The following is a 21,058-nucleotide window of genomic DNA, read 5'->3' on the forward strand; positions in this document are numbered from 1 at the left end:
TTCCCAACAATTTAGTTCAGGATTTCATGTGTTTATCTATGAATCAGCTGAAAGATCTGATACGGTTACTGCTGGAAATAGGAAATTGGATAGATGGGGTAGTGATACGTCTCTGTGTGGCACAGCCTGTGTTCTTGGGTTCTTGTTTCATATCTGAGCAGCATTCGCAGTGCAGTCAATACAGGCTTTTCACTTGGGTGCTTTGAATGACCATCTGAAGCCTCTCAGGTGTCGAAGGCTGGGCACCGCACTACGCACTTATGTTAAAACTTTCTGTATTTCATGCTGCAAAAGGGAAATGGGCATACTCTTTTTTTTTTCTTTTTCTTTTCTTTTTCCTGAAGTATTTCAATTCTGAAATGAAAACAAAGAAGGCAAAGCTGACTAGTTTCCTTCCTTGCTTTCTGGTGAGCAAATTTGGGATCAAGCTGAAAGTGAGACATGAAGTTTAAATTAGACAGAGACACCAGAGCTAGAAAAATCCAGTAACTACAGTCATGATTTGACTTGATATAATGTGTTTTCAAGTTTACAGCCATGGGATTTCCACTTCAAAATAATGAGAAAAGAAATGGATGAAAAGAAATTTGACTGTAGAAAGCTGCCAGAAGAGCTACATTTTGATGGTGGTTTCCCCCAGAGAGAGTGTTCGTATCATAGTGAAAATATAGAGCAGCAGTCCTGTAAATGTCAGCAAGGCCAGATAGCATTAGGGATTTATACCGAGAGACAAAGCTGTTTTCCATTTAATTCGGAATTGAATTCAAAAGCAGCCAATTTAGATCTTTGATTTGAAGTGTTCTTTCAACATCAAAACCCGTTAGAAAATTAGGACCTGATTCTCATTTATATGAGAATATAAATGAGGATGTAGGACATCTGTGAAGGAGAAACTATATCATGACAACATTAAGGTTTGGGATTTTTTTTTTTTTTTACTGTTCTAGAGCAATCTGAACTGGACTTCACAGAGATGAGAATCATACTACTGAAAAGCCTGAAACATTCAGGAGTGGGAGCACAGATATATACTATGGAGCTAAAGCAAACTGAGCTGAAAGATAATGTTAGTCTGTTACCTCAAGCTGTGCTAGAAACTAGTGCTAGGTATAAACGTGCATCCACATCTCACACTTTCTCTTAAGAAAACTCCTCTCAGACGAGTAAGATCTCCAGTAGCAACCATAAGGGAGATCATTCTGTGAAGAACATCAGCTACATTCCTACAAAATCTATGGATACGAACTTGGATTGGAGGTGGGGTCAAAATCATACAGGAGAAACCCAGTATTTTTTAGTTCAGCAATAAAATGTGGAAAGCTGTTATTTGGCCTAATATAATTGCATCCAGGCTTGAAGAAACCTTTTGAAGCTAGTACACACAGTAGTATATTTTCTTCATAGTAAATATAATAACAGATCAGTAGTACAAATAGTGGGAATCAACTTGAACAGGCCACATGCAAACTGACTAAGGTACTGACACCTGTTTGAAAGGATTTTCCTATTTTAGTAAGAAGAAGATGGAGTGAGAGAGTGACGGGTCAAATTTAAAAAGAACAGAAGAATGCAGAGCAATCAACAGGAAGCCTCGCAGACACTTGTAGCAGAAACGTGAGGAACAGCGAGGAGTGAAAGAGCTTCTGGGCAGAGACATGTTCAAGAAGAGGCTTGGAATGAGGAAGGAATAAATTGGCTCCCCTTGTTTCATCCTGCTTTCTGCAGAGAACTTGGACCTGAATAAACAGATGGCACCATAGAAATGCAAGGCCTAATCTGCAGTGGAAGCAAATTGCAAACCTCTTCCTTCCTTCCCCAGCCCCAGTAGTTACCCTGGGGTCGAAAGGGATACCAATGATGAAAACAGACAAAGATAAATCAAACTGTATTAAAAATTTCTGTCCTGCTAGGTCTGTATTAGTTGTTTTGGGTGGCATACATCCCTTTTGAAATTTTCTGTATCTTTTGGCAGATAGGTAGCATTTCAATGGAAGTTTGATCTCCCACTCAAATTACGTTGCACATACACACCAAGTACAACAGTGGGCAAATGCAAAAGCTATACTGTCACTGGTAGCTGGTACTGTGTGTATAATTGTTTACAATGAGTAAACAATTTCCTTCAGGTCAGACATGTAGAAAGCTTCTTACATTTGTGAACATAAAGGCAGCGGTCTTTGATACTGGTATAAGTAGTAGCTTCTTTTATATAAAGTAAAAAGTAACACCATCAGTGGAGAACTAAGAAGAATTAGACAAGGGAATACATTCTGTACTAATATTTTTCTAGGGGGTTTAGAGGTGAGAAATATAACCTTTTTTTGTGTGTGGTTTCTTTTGTCTCTGCATTCAGTGAATACAGACTTTCAGAACTCATCTTTTTATAGGAAACATCATTTAGCAATTAGGCTAGAACTACTTTGTCAGGACCATGAGATTCATGATGATGAATCTCTGCAGAACTGGGCTTTGTGATTTGCTTCTTGACTATAGCAGGCCAAAGTGTAATCATGAGTCTGAGACCTCACAACCACCTAGAAAACTGTTCTGAGGCTTGAAATCACTATTAGAGAAAGCTCTCTGTAACTAACAGCAACTAACAGCCAAATTCATCCCTATTGTAACTTAGTCAGAGTCACTCAGTCACCACTGATTGTTTATAAGAAGCAGGTAGTGTAGCTGAATGAGATTTAAGGGCATAAAGAACAGCTGGAGAAGCTGAATATGAGAAGCTCTTTTTTTTCCTGGATGCTGATTTCTCCTCAAGAAAAAAATGAAATATTATTATTATACTATATACCTAAGTTAATACTATGTAGTATTTTACTTCAACGCAAAATTAAATGTATTGGCTAAAAGGAAAGTATTACAAAGCAAACTGATATTCTGTGTGTCTGACGCTGCCCCTAGCTTTCTCACTTGTCATCCCTCCATCTATACTTTTAGAGTGTTAGATGTTTGAGTTCATAGTCATCAAAAGAACATGACAAAAGGTGGTAGATTAACTGTTTTGCAGGGTTATTAGTAACTTATTTTTTATACTGAAAACAAACACAATGTTTTTTAGTCCTCAGAGGATCTAATTGATGTCTTAACCATTTGTTTCGCAACCACAGTAAGTTGCAGGGGGAAACTGTGACCTCACTGAGGCCTAGAAGAAATGCCAAAGAATTCAGTGGGCTCATGATTTCGTGTGTTGTGGCTGTCCTGAGACTATCTGCACTGTACAAAACCAGGCTGTCAGTGTAAGGCTGCCTCAGGTTTTGTAACTTCTTATGCCTCACTTTACCAATGCATCTATACAGAAACAGTCATGGCATTGTAGAGAGTATCTTGTGTGTTTGCTGTAGAAGGACACTCTTTGCATATTTGCTGATGTCTGTGAATGTGAACAGGACCTGAAATCAGACAATGCGTGTGTGAAGTCAGCCAGTTTAGAAAGAAGCTAATAATACGTGTCTGTTATCAAAGTGGTAGCAAATGTTTTATGCTTTTAACTTTTTTAAGCATGCCAAGCAAACCCCTCTACAGCAGTGCAGTAGCATATGGCTGCTATTCCTCAACAATGTTCTGCTTTGAAGGATCTGTCCTTATTTAAAGAAGAGGTGAAATTGCAGGAAGAGGAAAATAATTTACATTAGTATGAAGCAATATTCCATTTTGCCACAGCAAGTACTACGCACTTCATGTTAACAGGAAGTATGTTAAGAGAAAGATGGACAATAAAAATGCTTCTAATGCATTTATTATTGTAAACATACATGCATTATATTCAAACACTCAGCATAACTTACTTACTGCCACAGGCCAATTAGATCATCTCCAATCGCATGTGGAAAGAGCTCAAGCTAATCTAATTTGCCAAAGAATGCTCCATTTATTTCTGGGTTTCTAATGTTTTTATACCATTACAAAATGATCACTAAACATGCCCTCCAGTATGGAGCCTCTGTGCACTCAGAAATGCAGAGGACCATCCTTCTAGCAAAACAGTGATAACTGACTGTACTTCTGAATTATGTTGCTTAATGGTCAATAGACATCTGATGCTAAATAGGGAATGTTGATTCTGCACCTGAAAAGACTGCTGCTAACATTCAATTGCAACTAAAGACAACTATTTACTGTTGATCAGAGGAAGAAAAAAACCCCACAACAGTCCTAGTTCTCTTAGTTCTGTGGCTTTTGACCTCTGGCAGCATTGATCATCTTTGTAGTGGACTGGATAATTCAGGAATTTTAGTTCTCAGGATCTTTTAGTTCTAAGTTATTTTTTATGCATTCAAACTCTTAACTGTATGACAAAGAATCTCAGGCTATAGTTTTGTAAAACTAAAAAAAAAAAAAAAAAAGAAAAAAAGAGAAACCCAGAAAACAGTGCATGAAGAAAAGTCTGCAGTGATATTTTATGTCTTTGCTTGTTTTCTTACGAGAAGGGTTGGCTCCACATTAAAAATGGCAATGGAGAAGACATTGGTGCTGTTTTACTCTACTGCCCTTAAATGCATGGATATTTTTTAGTTGAAAATTTTGTTATGCTTTATGAAAAACATGGAGAGTGCTTACAATTTGACAGACATCTCTAATTCATAGGCAAGGAGTATACATCACTGTGTAACAAGTTGAAGGCTTGGATCTTATGACAGGAAATATTTTGTTCCTTCATGTTTCAGATGGGTTACATTATCTCATTATTTTTATCTAGTGGCATCAGAGTTTATCATATGGATCAAGTTAGTCCTAATAGTCTCGTTTTCCTCCTTGTCATCTTCACTAGTAGCATTAAATCAGTACACTCACAGTCTGAACCACTCACTTAAAGTGGGGTTCTTTTTTTCTTTCCATTGCATTTTTTTTAACTGAATGCATGTAAGACATTGTATTTCACTGTCATTGGAGAAAGTCACAAACAACTAGATGACTCCTACAAAAGTTTGTCTAGATATTTTCTTGGTAAAAACAATACTGAGGCTGTATCCATTAAAACCCCGCAATATTCACTGCCATGTCAGCCTCATTCAAGCAGTGTTCTGCAGCTGCGGTTGTAACTGCATTAAATGTCTTCAATAAAACCATACTTTTCCCTAGAGTGATTGAAGTAAAACATAATATTTTAGTTATATACTGTTTCTCACATGAAATGTAATTATCTGAACTTACAGTATGTTAAAACCCTTCATCACAGCACAAACTGGACAGTAGGCAAGGTCTAGTGTATGTTACAGGACATTAAAATGAGCATTCAACCAAAAGAAAATCATAAGCTGACTCTGCCATAAATCTTGTGCACCCCTGGTGGCTATTAAAATTCCACCAAAATTCACATGCTAACGATGTGATTCCAATCAATCCAATTTATCAACGTTGCAGGCTGGTTAAAGCTATCGTACCATTATGATTAACTCGTTGCTGCTGGAAGGAGGATTTTGCAAAGTGCAACAGAAAGCGGAAGCTTTGGCTTGCTTAACACTGAGAAGTTAATAGGAAACTATAAACTTTAAGAAAAATGTTAGGCCAGTTCATAAAAATCTCTGTGTTCAGCAAGGACTGATTCCTTTTCCTCTAAATTTTTAAGCATTCATCTGCTCAAGCAGCCAAATAATTTATACTGTAGCCATTTTCAAACATCATTCATATACAATCTTTAAAGCTAGGAGTTTCTCTACCCATCCCCCTCCCACTTCTGCTCTGGACCTCAGTCTCCTCTTTAACAAGGTAGGTGTCCCTTTACAGACATGGGGAAAACAGCTCCATTAATCACAGAAAAGGATACTTTATGCAGAAAAAAAGCATGCTCCACACTTTTTCCACATAAAGACGCAATATTCATGTGGAAATGGCCTGAATTAGTTTTTATGAATAGGGCCCTTGGTGACTAATTCTTTTCTGGGGAGGGTAACAGGCAAATGTTATCCAGATGCATTCCTCTGGAATTATTCCCAGTTTCTGGAAGTGAAAACTACTGTACCTGTAGTACAATACAGGGCAGTCAGTGAAACGATACCAGCATAAATAGTGCAACAGTGTTCCCTTCACTTCTCGCCACTGCTATAAAAATCTGATCTGTTGTAAGAATCTACCAAATGACTTTCCAGTAATTGAGTAATACCTGTACCAATTCACACACAGATCTGTGTATGGGAGGGAAAATAACTCTGGGAGAATGTAATCGACCTCAACAACTGAATCAAACAAAGATCTTCCAGCTTTGAAAACTTTCTGCCTCTTGCCAACAAAGGAAACTACAAGAAAAAAAAATGTTTACTTATTCTATTTAGTGATTTTCAGGAGGGGATCACTATCCCCATCCTGCTTAGGTAAGGTTAGCGCAGTAATTCAGGAGTCCAATGCTATAAATAATCACAATGATACTAACAAAAACGCTCCTGCAACATCCTTTTTAGAGTTTATTCATGGTGTACTACCTTTCAGATATAAAGGTCAAAATACTTTAAAGAAACAGTAACTGCAGTTATGCTCAAAGGCACAGACATGGGGCAAGAGGATGTGAAGTGACTTGCACAAGCCATTCAGCAAACATCTCCAGTGGCAGTGTCAAGGATTAGAAAAGTTAAACATTAGTAAATCCTTAACAAAGAGTTCTAAGTAAAGACCAGCCTCTCAGTTTGTCTCCAGTGCAGAGATAAGTGGCTTCTCATAACTGCTGGAACAGTTTGAAAATATTCCTTCAGAATGAGAACAAACACTGTGGTCGTAAAACACTGTCCAGCTATTTGCCACACGAAATAAGAAAAATCTCACATTCCTGGTATAACAAAGCCTATTTGTAACCCTGCAAGGTTTATTTGCTCATATGCATTTTGACATTTCTTTGTAACTACAAAGCAAGAGGAGACAGTCTGTATGTATTTTATGTTCTGTCAGTCCAATGGAAACTATGCTTCAATAGTATACTTGATGATCTAAATGGTGTACACTGCAATATTATGTAAGATACAAAGGTGAAGGAAAAGTAAATTCAGTATTAGTTACTGATAAAGTTGGTAAGTTCTTCACTTTGATTGTTCTTTGAAGCATAATCAATGCTAGAAACAAACTATGAACTTTTCAGTGTCCAGTTGGGAAGATGGTTCAATTTGGATCCCCCATGGGTCATTTCTAACTCTTGTGATATTAAAAATGTCTAGACATTTGCTAGTCTAGTTGACTAGTGCTAGTCAGATACCAAATATCTCCAGACTGAAAAAGGTTGCCACTTAACCTTGAAATATAGGTTTAAATAGCATTGGCAGATTCAAAATAATATATTAATGAGTGAAGAGACATGTGCCAATATTTTCTCCTCTGTATTTCTGCAATAAATGTTTGGCAAAGTGGACAAAGCAAAAGGAGGTATTACCAATGCAAGGTAATGCCAGCACTTGAGTCTCCATGCACTATGTTCCTTTTATTTTTTTAACAGAATTCAGTGCTGTGCTGAGAACAGTCCTGTTATAGATGATCTGCACCCATACGGAGAAGTATGATCACACTTCCCTATCTTTCACACTATCTTAGAATTAATAGGCAATCTGAAGAGTACAGTATTTTGGTCTTGTGGAACATCTCCATTTATATAACTATCAGGTGATATATGATCCATATGACTATTTGAAAGCATCCCTCCACATTTATTACAACCTCCAGGCATCCTCGCGTGCCTCCACTAAACACTCTGATCACTCTCTGCAAGAATTAATAATTTTAATATTATACAAACTGAAAAGCAGCTTTTAAACATTCACTGTCACATATATATGCTTTCACCAGAGAACTGTCTTCTTGATCTACTCCCAAGCATAGGTTTTTGTCACAAAATATAATTGGGTTAAGGCCCATCAGTAATATTAAGCTTTGTATTTCTGTCATAATTAAGGCCCCACATCCTACCCATTATAATGACACCTTCCGAAAGCTAGTACCTCTACTTTTTAATAGTTTATAATTGCTTCCAGTAATTTGTGAGATACTGGATTGCAGTTTCTACATATTTGCAAGTAGCTATTTGAGTTCTTTTAGGCACTTTTTAGAAGTTATAAAAAGGTATCGGTTGCTTTCCTAATTGCAGCCATTAACAATTCTTGCCTACCTCCATAACTGGTAGAGAGGTATAGGCATTTTCAGGGGCTGTGTCACTGTGTTTAAGACAGGCATCTAAGTTAAATCTTCTTTTTGAGCTATGATGCTTTTTCCACTGCCCATAGAAAGATCCTAGACAACCAGTAGTGGCGGCTTATCCTTTAGGCTGCTGTGGTAATGAGAAGCTCACCGTTAAGGTCCACCTTTCCCCCTATCAGACTTCTTGCTGAGTCATTCAGAGAGGAAGACATGTTTAAACGATGCGTAGTCAGAAAATCAGGCGTTTGTACACATTTAAAAACTGTAGGGTACAAGTCAATAGTTCCAAAAGTTCCAACAACTTTCTCATCAGGAAATGTTTGAGAAGTGCTGTATTTGTGGTAGCATGATAAGAAAGAGTTTATTGGCACTTCTTTGAGGAAAGCTGTGCAACCCTGACTCTCGATTGCACCAGTGTTCAACAGCACATAACCATCAGATCTTTGTAGCAAATCATCATTCTCTCAATGCTGAATAGTCAAAAGTATATCAGTAAATCTCACCTGCCATAGAGTATGCATTCTGATTTGCATAGGAATTCTCTCTACCCTTTCCACAGATAGACATCTACTCTTACTATCTAATTTAGATAAATATGTAAATATTTGTGATTAGAAAAATAAATCACTGCAAACTACCTTTTCTTCTGCTCTGTCAGATACTCTTTGACTAGAAATTACCTTCAGGTGTTCATAATTTTAACATTCTTTAATACAAGCATAGCTGTTTCTTGAACAAAGAGCACTCCAGGATAGTGGTCAGAGCATCCATCTGAAGGGATGATTTAAAAGCTTCACATTATATTGGCTTCTTTAGAAACTAATTGATCTAACAAATTTAACCACAAAGCCATTTATCATGCAGATTCTGAAAGTTTTCTTTAAAAAGCCAAAGAGTTGGTCCTCTATTAATACACAATCTGGAGATCTTTCACAGCCTGTATAAGAAATAGTTCTTGTATTCAGGCACTGTTAGACATAAATTTTTTTTTAGTACAATATTAAAGTGGGGACTGATCTGCTTATCATATTTTGGTTCACCACAGCAAATAGATGTTCCGTATTTTACAGGGAAAGTAAGTATAAAATATTATGGTGAAAATAGTGTATGTACAAAGATGGTTAATCCTACAAAGACTTAAACAGAAGTGAGTTTTTACTCATGAAATTCCTGTTTATCGTGTGCTTAAGTATTTGAAAAGTTAGATTTTCAGATAGCAAAGGTTGGATTTTCAGTACTTAACAAGTGTGAGAACCCACACCTGTATGTTTTTTGATATCTGTAGCCCAGTTCCCACAAATGCCGTCTCCTACTATGGAAACAAAGCACTAAGGCAGGATATTTTTACAAATGTTTTTATTTACTGGAGTACTGAACAAAGTCCCAGTGCTAAATGCCACACTGGACATCAGGAAAGATGCCACAACTTCTATAATACCTTGTGCTGACTGGAGGAAAAAATTTCTGCTGTTTTCTTGAGTTCCCTTTCTCTTTTGCCCTGTTCATTTGTTTTATTTATTCTGTTTTTAAGAACTAGAAACCAATGGACTGGTTTCCCTGATAAGCTGATACCCCAGCTGGAGAAAATCAGCTGTCATATATGCTGTGAAATGAAGCAAGGTTTAAAAAGGCCTTATAAATAGATCCACTCCTCACTAACATTGAAATGGATTCCTCCCCTTCTCTGACAATATAACCTGAATTTGACCTGCAGGGCATATTGCGAGGCTCATCTTTTTTCACTCTATTTGAAAATGGGGGTACACAATAGCTATTGTAAAAGCAGGGCATTGATCGAGCAGGGAAGGAGGATCAGTGTGTGAAGAGATGTTTCTTAAATTGCTGTATAAGGAGGTATTTGCAGATTACATCAATGGCATTTAGGCTGTATGGAGAAGTTGCTTTTTCACATTTGCAGGAACCTAAATAAATAAATAACCCTGTTGCATGGCCTACAAGCTGTGAGTTATGAGTATTATTTTTTCATGCTGCCTGTTACTAGCCTCTACAATCCTCCTCCTGCAGCTGAGATTTCTGGGGTCAGGCAGTGATCCTGGCAGGGTGGGTAAAATGCTCAGTTTGCCAAGGAATAAAAATAGGACTAATTTACCTGTGTACTGTCCTTGCTTACGTCTAAATTTATTTCTCCTTCTTCTCTCTGAGATGTCAGAGAGCATATCCGTCTACAACAGTGAGTTTTTCTTCATTGTGTGATGCACACCTCTTATGACAGCTATTTGCATGTCTCTGCCTGTTGAACGGGTCAGGCAAGGCTCTCACTGTCCACCCTGGCACTGGCAGTGACATCCCATTAGCATCCCAGTGATTCTAACTTGAACCATCACCCCTGTTATTTTATTCTTGCACAATCACAATAAGCTGCTAATTAATGAGGGGTTGATGTTGATCACATAGTAAGCATGAAACAGTGTCATGCGGAGGTTTAGTAATGCCTGGGCCATAAGTCACTGCGGCGTATCCTACGAACAAATCTGGCAGCTCTTTCCCCACAAAAATCAAGATGTTCCATCAGTTGCATTGAACGGAGCTATGAATGCTCAGGTGCTGCATGTGCCAGTAACAGTGCTAATCACTCTCATTTCAGTGTTGGTATTAAAGACTCTATTCATGCCTAAATGAGTGTTATGAAGCTGCTCAGGGTTTTCTTTTAGAACATGTATGTGGGAGGTAGGTTGCATAATGAGACATAGCCCTATGTTATGTCCTCATCTGTATGTGGGAGGGCTTGAGCAAGCAGAAGCACATCTCAGTTTAAAAAAGGCCTTGAAGAAACACCTCTTTTGGCTTGTAGAACAGATCACATGATTTCTCAAGATTTTTCTACAGCACGTCCAGAATAGCAAACCCCTTGATTTTCTTTCTAACAAAAAGGAAGAAAGTTGCTCCCTGGAATCCTGTGCCACTGAAGCAGAGGTCTTACTGGCAACACACACTGGTGCTGCTTAACAATAGCCACTTGTCAGCTGAGCTTGTGCTGATAATTTACGACTGCCTTTGGTGGGATGAGTACATCAAAGGGAAAAAATGGGCTTAGTTTCTCTAAGAATATATCTGCTGGCTCCAAATTGTAGAGCTACACTTTCTAGACCAAATACGTATGTTTTAACATCTCCTTAATATGTCAAAGCGTGAAGCAAAAGATATCAGATATCAGTGGGTATCAGAGTTGAAATTTTGAATAGAAATAAATTCTTACGGTGGACTGAATGCACAAAGGCTGCTCTTTCATTCCTTGCAAAGTGCTTTTTGGGTGTCTTGTTCCTAGTGGTCTCTTGGGCAATATCTGTGCCAAAATCCTGCAGTTTCATTGCATTTGCTCTATTTCTCAGATTCCTTTTTTTTTTTCTCCAGTTTGTCAGGTCTTCTTCCCTTTAATAACTTTTTAAAGCCTTTCAAGAGACTTGCTAACTCTTCCTCATAATACTTCAATTTTTACTTTTCAGTCCACTTATCTTTGTGGAGTATACACCTGACATATTAAGTATAAGGATTTTTTCAAATATAAAGTGTTAAGCTTCTAAACACTGAGACCATCAAATAGTTTAATTAAAAAAAAAAAAAAAAGTATGGGGTGTTTCCACTAACATAAGAAGAAATAGGCCAAAACCATTTCTGATTTTGATAAACATATTTCCACTGGGTTTAACACAGTGTCTCCTAATTACTTTAAGACCAGATTTGTATCTCATATTTTCTGAGTTTTCCATAGCAATTGTGGAGGCTTTTTGTATTGAAAAATGAAGTTTGTGAAAAATTGAATTTTCTGAATGCAAATTTTTATTTATCTGAAAATTGCCATTTTCACCTTTGAAAAATCCCAAGCTTTTCAACATACTGATTCTGATGAGCTTTATGACTAAAGTTTAAAAAAACACTAAGTTATCAAGTTAAAAAACTTTCAGGTTCAGTACTTTAATGACATGTACCTTGTTACCTTGCCCTAAGAAATCTGGGATTCTAGAAAAAAGTGCTTCTGAGAAGCAGGAAGAAAATGGGAAACTGATGACCTTTAAAGAGTTTCAGTGCCTTTATTCCTCTCAGAGCCATACTATGCACTCGATTGGGACACAGAAAAACTGCCACTGTCTTGATTTTGGGTGATAATTTCTGTTACTTCCCTATCATTAGTTTCCTCAAGACCATTACGCTGTCCCAAGAAATGCCTTTCCATATGGACTGAACATCCATGTTCCCTCGCATAAAACGTTCTGCTACATGCCCATCACCTTGGCAGCGGGCACAAAAGATACATCATGTTTCAAGGTTCCATGAGGAAGGACATGATTCATATCTACAAAATATGGTTTCAAGGACCAGGGCAGAGCTGTGGAGGCAGCATCACACACCTGGGTACAACTTCAGAGCCAAAGTCTCTGACTGAGGCATCTAGTAAGTTCGTAAAAAACACTTGGTGGATATATAGCTCTTTATCTGTTTTTATAACAGTTTGCGTCAATTTCTGAATTAGTAAAAATGTCCTCAGTATTTATATATTTTTCCTGCTGATACTTTTACATATAGCTGGCATAGACTGACTAGACAATTTTAATTATTGCTATTTAATTTCTAACAAAGCTGTTGATCCAACGTACATATGCCATTAGTATAAGCTTATTTAAATAACATTGTCTGGTTTCACAGGCTTTCATAAAATTGGAAAATTATTTCCATTGAAGTGCACAACCTCTCGGCTGTCACATTCTCAATATCAATTATCAATCATTGAGTTCTTTATGAATAATTTTCTATCAGTAATCATAAAAGAGTCACTTTAAATAAACTTCTCTTCACAGATGATTGATTGATTATAGAAAATGTGATTTCCTATCCTTTCCACAGATCTAGTTTCATATATAACTAAACAGTTTACTATATTGGAAGCAAGTTGATTTTACTTTTCTCATGACAGAAAGGTTAAATCAATGACTTACAGCTGAATGCCGAATCCTTTCTTACTTCAAGTAGAGTTTCCTTTGCAAGGACCGAGCAGTAAAGAAACCATCTGAATACATGGCGATTTCAGTCAGAAATATTTGAATGGAGAAAGCATGCAAGTATGTGCATGTATGTGTGCCTACATACAAAGATTTACCATGCCATTTCTAGCCCAAAGCAATAAAATGTTGCATCACATTAAAACATGCTTATATTGAACATAAGGTACTCTCAGCTACCCTGGTGCAACCCATGGAACACAGTGAGGCAACACCTAAGCAAATAAACAAAGCATGGCTTATTACTGCTTACTCCTTAGAAGGAAAACTCAGCAGCAATCCAAGCAGTAACTTGTAAAAGAAGGAAAGGTGCAGAGGTCCCCCCGGGGCTGAATGGGCTGAACTGCAGGGGAGGCTCCAGGATGGAGCTGGCAGCTCCTCCTTGTCTCTGCTCCTTGAACTGTCCCCAAAGCAGGACGTGCAGTCTCAGGGAAGCCAGCTATGGACACCCTGCAGATGGTGGGCTGGACAGCCACAGGAGCCATGGGGACAGCACGCCTTATCCAGGCTTGTCTGGCCTTGTTTTCCTGCTGGGACAGCAGAAAGCCTACCCTGCATCCCTTTCACTGACCCATATACAGCATTCCCTTCTGTTTCTTAAATATTTCTTAGGTTGATAAGCACTCAATTTGCATATATCATGGTCATATCTTGATCATTGTCAAATGTGCTGAGGCATAACTTCACCTCACAGTCTAAAATAGTTATGACTACAGGTTTCTATCCACAGAAGTTTTCCTGCCAAAAGGAGTAGATTGTAGCTGAGGCCTTTAAAGAAGGGGAGGGATAAGCCATGCCTTGTGATGAAATAGCCTTTCTTTGTCAAACATAGTTGGTTTCAGTTATGACTCAATATGAAAAGACAGGTTCCTAAAGAAAGTTTCCACATTTCAGTGCCACTCATAAATATTTTAACTTGCTTTTACTTAATGCACGAATGAAAAAACCATAAAGAGGATTTGACCTTAAACCCTTAATTGACAAAGACTAGTTTAAATCCTCTGCAATAGCCGGCTAATGCAGTACCATTATGAATCATAAGGAATCTTAGCATGATGCATTCCCATTGTCACTGAACTAGTTAAAGCCAGTGAAGCATGACTAAATTGTTGTGACATTTTCCCAGCCCTACTATTACCTGTCAGATGGGAAAAAATCAAGGCGTCAGGACAAGCTTCCATATTGATGTGCTTGCTGTTGATATTAATTGATGTAAATGGATAAGCTTGTCCATCAACAGTAACAAGCACATCTGCTCATTGTAAAAAAAAAAATCTTCTTAACCTTCTGTTCTTTTCAGACTCCTTTGATATGAAAAAATACCCAGTTCTATACTCAGCAAATATGATGTCTATTGTGTTTGTTTTTATATTTTTTCCTAATTTGCTGACAAAATGAAATATGAACTATACTGGTATTTCATGTTTTTGCTCACAATAGATTGAGTTATATAAAATAGGACATGGACAAATTACAAAAGCCAGAACAAGCAGGGTACCTAATAGTCTTATATAACTGCAAAAAGTCTGCATCTGCTTTAATCCATCATCTTCCTTACTGCTCTTTGGGGAAAAAAAATATCTCTTCCTTCCTTCCTTCTTCCTTCCCTTCTTCCTTCCTTCCTCCCTTCCTTCCTTCCTTCCTTCCTTCCTTCCTTCCTTCGTTCTTTCCTTCCTTCCTTCCTTCCTTCCTTCTTCCTTCCTTCCTTCCTCACTTCCTTCCTTCCTTCCTTCCTTCCTCCCTCCCTCCCTTCCCTTCCTTCCTTCCTTCCTTTTTTTCTTTCTTTCTCTTTCTTTCTTTTTCTTTCTCTTTCTTTCTTTCTTTCTTTCTTTCTTTCTTTCTTTCTTTCTTTCTTTCTCTCTCTCTTTCTCTCTCTTTCTTTCTTTCTCTCTCTCTTTCTCTCTCTCTCTCTCTTTCTCTCTTTCCTTCTTTCTCTTTATTCATTTTAAGTACAAAGAAGTTTTCCATAGACTAAAAAAGCAAAACTTCCTGAGAAGTACTACAAACATCTATAACAAAGAAATCTCTGGGTCCTTTTCTGGGTGAATTTACTAATTCCTGAGGAATACTATACGTTGTGATACAAACAGAGCTGTCCTAAACATCTTATTGTCAGTATAGTACTTGTGACAACAAAGCCTGCTCAAAAGAATACATTTTTTTCAAATGTCATCCTCTGCCCTATGATTATTTTTTCTTCTGCCTGGGAAAAAAAAATAATAACAATTAAAAGTACAATATAAATAATCATGCTAAATTCCATGTATTTTCATTCAGTTATGATTTGAGTTTAATTAGAAATGTGACGTCTCCTAGCAGAAATAAAGTATGCACTGAGCATCATGCTTGTTGTTTTGAAATCATATTAATGAAGGCAGCCACTGCTGCAGACTATATTTAGCATTTCTGTTGATAGAAACAGAATAATTCAGAAATATCTTCATGTTGGTGAAATATTGACTGAAAAATAAAACCCAAACATACTGAGAGAAAGGTAAATGTAAATCTAAGCACAATAAACAGACTTTCAATACAGTACATAAGAAAACTGAGATATGTTGAAGAGAAGGAAACTTGGATGTTTTTGAATAACTAAATATTGCCATCATCTGACAAAAAACTTTTACTTATTTTCTTATGTTTTACCTAACATAGCTATACTATGATGTCTGACTAATCTGAAAGTATTGCTGATGTCTCAAACAGGCATGAATACTGATGAAGGTTAAAAGATGCCAAATTAAATCTCAACTCATATCCTCTTTGTTATATACAATGTTGGCATATGTTTTTTCCAGAAAGGTCTCCCAGTCCTTCTGAGACTGTGGCTACAAAGCATCTCCTGGGAATAGTTTAAACAAAGACAACCACTTAGACTGTTAAATTATCTTGGTTTTTCTTTGCACTTCTGTATGAACACTACTCCCACACCATTCCCCAGCAAATGAAATCTTGCTCTGAAGTCTGAAAGTTCTAGTTAGTCACTATTTATAACATTCATTCTCAAGGGGAAATGCAGAGGATTCAGTACTGTCCAGATTATAGCCTGGCAAGCTATTGTCTTCCAAGCATGGCTGTTACAAGCAAGTTACTGGAAGGCTCTATTCAGTTAACTCATTTAAAATAACCAGGAAAATGTCAGCTAACACAAACACATCATGATGCTTGATGTGATGCTGATCTTCATTTGAATCATTCTTCCATTTCAGAACAGAAAAACACAAACATGTTGAAAATTCATTTCAGTGTGATACATCTTTTGACCATTCATTTCACTTGGGTCCTATGGGGTATTTATTTGTGAGGCCAAAATTTTCTGCTGATGTAAACAAATGAGAGAACATTGAGGAACTTCATTGAGCTGTAGCCATTTACCAGAGCAGAGATTATGACCCAAAGCCTTTATAAGGTAGGAAGCTCATTTTCTACTATTAAACTGTTACATTTTAATCAATTATGATTGAAATAAAATCTATATTTATATCGAACCGAAAGAGATGTAACATTCATTGCAGAGGTATAATTCACTTTAAACATAAATAAATAATAGAGTATTAGTTCTATTTTATCTTTGCAATGGTTTTAAAGGATAGAAAGTTTTCTTATAATTTATAGCTACATCAGTTCTTAACCCTTCCCAATACTTGGTCTAAAGCAAGTTTGGAAATAGTGAAAAAAATATTATTGATAGAAAAGAATGGAAAAATGTATTAGAGGGCAGGATTTGAAAGTGTAAATACTTCTTATAACCAAAAGGGGAGATAACACTTTTTTTATTCTCTGTATTTAAATTTTGTACAGAGACAAAAAAAAAAAAAGGTATTTTTTTACGACTCATTGTAAGATGTTGACTACCACTTGGCCAAATTTCAAGATTTAGCAACAATTGCATTAAATCACCACAGACACTAAATAACAGATATGATCTAATCAGAAATTACTCCTCTCAGGATTTGATTTTACCCAAATATAAATCAGATAAATTGAGAAATATAGGAGGAAATAGCAGGTTCAAGCTCAGTAATGTTTTTTAGTAATCACAGGTCTCAATTGTATTTTAGCTTAAAACTAAAATTGAATGCTACCTTATTTCCCTAGCTGTCCAAATAACTCTTTGAAAACAGAAATAACATTATGTCAGTATTTAATTTCTATCTTGGAAGCTATATCATACAATACAGTACAGAAAACGTTGCAATAATTGCTGCAGTAATTATGTAGATGTTGTTGAGCACCCAATAGGTCATGCCATGACTTTTCACAGATTTCTCAATAACTACCAGCACAATGCTCTAAACCTTTTATCATTTTTATTCCAAAATAACTCATTTTAATTTAGAATAATTATTCAGTTCTAAACTAATGTAACTCAGAACAGAAACTGTCCGTCTCTGTGTGTGTGTTTGTGTATGTCTGTGTGTCTATGAATGTATTACTTTTCAGTGAAGTCAGATCTACTTTTAACACAATCACATGGTTCAAATTGTTGAGATTTATGATAGCTATATATGTTAAATGTCAAACAAATTAAAAGACAAAAACTGGGGAGGAAAAAATTGCTTACTGGAGACATGAGAAAAAACCTATGAAGGCAGCTGTAACTTTCTTTTAACTAAAATGCATGTCTGAGATGATGAAACAATCCACAAATTCATGTATAATTTATCATTTTTCACTAAAAACATTTTAAAAAGTCAAAACACTTCACTGTGACATTTTCAAGTGGAATGTTTTGATTTTTTTCATTTCAAAACAACTTTTCATTTAGAAAAAATTACCACTTTTTAAGATGATCCCCTGAATATTTAATATTTTGGTCAACCTGAAAATAAAGTCTCAGATCTCTTTTTTCTGGGAATATTATAAATGTCCACATTATTTTTTCCAAATGATTGCTCTTTATCCACTTGATCAAAAAAGTCAGTTATTCACAAAGCTGTCCTCCAGAACTCCTGTAAGACTATTCTGATAGGCTCAATAGCCATTTCAGCTCCATTAAATGCACCTGAATTATGTGTTTAAACTTCCATAATTGGTGTTACTGCTCTATAAATGTTAACGCAGCTTTGGCCAAGAAAAGGTGTCCTGTCTGAGGAGGTATCAGCAATAACAGTAGGTGGAAGCAATAGACTCAGCCCAATACAACTCATGCTTCCAGCATCCCTCCTCTTGCCAAGTTTAACAGGAGGGGAAAAAAAAAGAAAACAATTAGCTACATAACAGGAAAAAAAAAAAAAAGCGCACTTGCATGGATATGATCTATATGGATATGCTGAATCTGATTCATACACTAAGGGACTGTGGGATTGCACTGCTATCATAATAATGCTAGCACCCATCAGTTTGTGGTCAATGGGTCATCCTCTTCTCTCTCTGCTAGCTTGCAAATTTATTGGCACAACTTTCCCAGATAAAGTGCAAGTGTCAACCTGACGATGAAGTTTAAAAAAAGAGAAGCTGGATTTTGACTTAATCATTTCTAGATAAAAAATATTATTTTGGCTGTTGTTTTGTCTATTTGGTTCCACATCCCCCCAAAAAGATCAGCTTTGTATTTTAAGGGTGATACGAAAGTGGAGCTGATTTTGCTCAGGGAGCAACCAAGTTCATACTTTCATGAGGATTCAGTTGAACCTTGTATTTAGAGTTTATTCAAGGGTAAATTTAATATCTGCTAGGTGGATAGGTAATAGTACTGACATTGTGAAAGTTGACACTGCAAAATTTAATTCTTTGGTGGGTTGTTTGTTTTTTGAGTATAAGCTGAAGATTGGCAAAGCAGATGCCACAAATTTCAGCTACCTGTAACTGCACATCACTGAACTAGGTAAATCTGTTTTATTTTTCCAAGACATTGAAAAGGTCAACACCAAAGAAACCAGGATCCTTGCTCTTGTTACAGTTGAGCCTGAAACGCCATGTGTGTCATGGTTTGAACTAGGTGGTTCTCCAGTCTGAAACAACTCTGCAGAGAAGGGCATCTCTCCTGGACTTGGCACTGGGGTCAAAAAGCCAAGAAGCAGCCTTGTGCATTAGCAATATCCGCGCATCTTAAACATTCTTCAGATTCCCCCCAACTTGGTTTTCTGGTAAAACTGATGTAAAGTATAAAAAGCAGAAAGTAGAGACTTTTGCAGAGGATATAGCTGTAAGAGACAATGGGTTAAATCTTGACCAAGTGAGTCAAATGTACAGGGAATCATCCACCTGCCCAGGCTAGAAATAAGATCATTTCAAAGCTTGTAAGTGAACTTGATGCTGTCCTTTAATGTGCCACTAAACAATTCATAAAGTTCATGGCTGGAGTTGACCCCTGTTACTGTGCTCCTTCTTGGCAGTGTTTCTAGGCAAAAGCTATTGCACAGCTGTAGGAAGCTCAGCACAGGAGAGCAGAGGTTTATTTGAAACAAACCGAGGATTATCATGATCAGATCCCTACAGACATACTGTCTGTGAGCCCAACAATGTATTAGATATCAAACTGTACAGACCTGGGATCTTTTAGACTGGGAGATCTTCAGACTTCTATATTCCCTATAATTAGTTTCTTCACATGATTACTTTTGTAGTTTGTTATATAAAAGGTTTTAAAATGACTTGAAATTATATTCATTGCAGCAATTGCAACAATGGGCTTCCCTGTAATTTATCCTAGTGTTTTGAAACCAGTTTTTTTTTTTTTTTATGTCAGGGAGCGTATCACTATAATACATGTACTAGAGCAATTAAAAGTAACCAGATTTATTGATCAATCTTCCTTTTAATGTTCTCTGTGCAGATCCCCATTGCTTATCAATTTATTTTATTTGATAACTGTAGTGTTTTCACTTGTTAAGGAAAACCTGTAAGACATTCATGATGTCCAGACTACTCCAAGCGAAAACAGATAGCACAGCTCCTAAAGTACCGTCAGATGCCCAAGCCTACTGAAAACCACAAAATCAGTCAGGAGAATACTCTCTTTTATATTCATTGAAGTACTGATGCTGCACTAATGAAGAAACATGAGTAATTTCAGTGGCCATTCCTGAACTTAATGGTCCAAATGATGCAGATACTCACCTTGTGCACTCAGGCAGGATAGTATCTGCCAATGCAAAAACTGAAATCACGTTTGGAACCAAAGTAGCATACTTATATGTAGCAAGAACTTTGTTCCTAACCTGCTCTTCTGGTCTGGGGGAAAGGGACAAACTGTGTGAACAAGCAATGATCCTTTGTCAAGGTTTGCTTTTAAGACTGCCTGGCTTTAGGTGTTGAACTGATGTGATTCTTCAGAGTAAGAAGTTAAACCTTCTAGTCTCTTTATAGAGCAGTAGGAAGAGGTAAATTTCTATAAGTGATTCATCTAAGAATCTCAGGACACTACAGCCAGGTAAGGATAGTCAGTGTGTATATAGTCCCAAAGAACAGCACTGATAATAGACATAATTAGATCTTTAAAATATATTTCCTTAAACAAAGTGTCAAACATCCTGTTTCCATCTGCTCTTTGAAACAGGCACACTTATTCACATCCTTTTTTTTAAAGAGTTTTCTTACATTATAAAGCACAATCCTTTCATAATCAATTGTAAAAAATAATAAACAGCAATAAACATCACTAAGGTCATTATCAGGACCAATGAAAATAGCAAGATGCAACCTAGTAATTTCTGAATCCAAAGAGCATATAGTATCTGGAGCTCTTCTCATCACTTCTGTGAGGCAGGAATTAAACTAACTTGTTTGTTTGAAAATAACTTGTCTCTATAACTGTGAAAAAGCATTCCTGTTTTGTCATACAATCACAAAAAGCTCTTCATGACAGAAATAACTGAAGTTACCAGAGGCCATAAGCTACATATAAAGTTCCTTTTTCAATATAACCATATGCAGTAGAGCACTGTACCCATAGTGCTTGACAGTATTGTGGGATCTGGTGT

At 36.8% G+C, this 21,058-nt stretch overlaps 1 long non-coding RNA gene across 1 annotated transcript in view; it reads left to right on the plus strand.

The window, feature by feature from the left end:
* Nucleotides 1-21,058, plus strand: part of LOC308061005 — a 127,341-nt gene that overhangs the window by 78,961 nt on the left and 27,322 nt on the right. The window contains exon 2 of the long non-coding RNA XR_013927014.1: nucleotides 1-21,058. This exon is cut by the window's left edge and continues 17,539 nt beyond it; it is cut by the window's right edge and continues 27,322 nt beyond it. This is a non-coding gene — a long non-coding RNA (uncharacterized lncRNA).

This window comes from Falco punctatus (genome assembly GCF_963210335.1).
Source record: "Falco punctatus genome assembly, chromosome: 3".
In the NCBI taxonomy this organism is placed as follows: Eukaryota; Metazoa; Chordata; class Aves; order Falconiformes; family Falconidae; genus Falco; species Falco punctatus.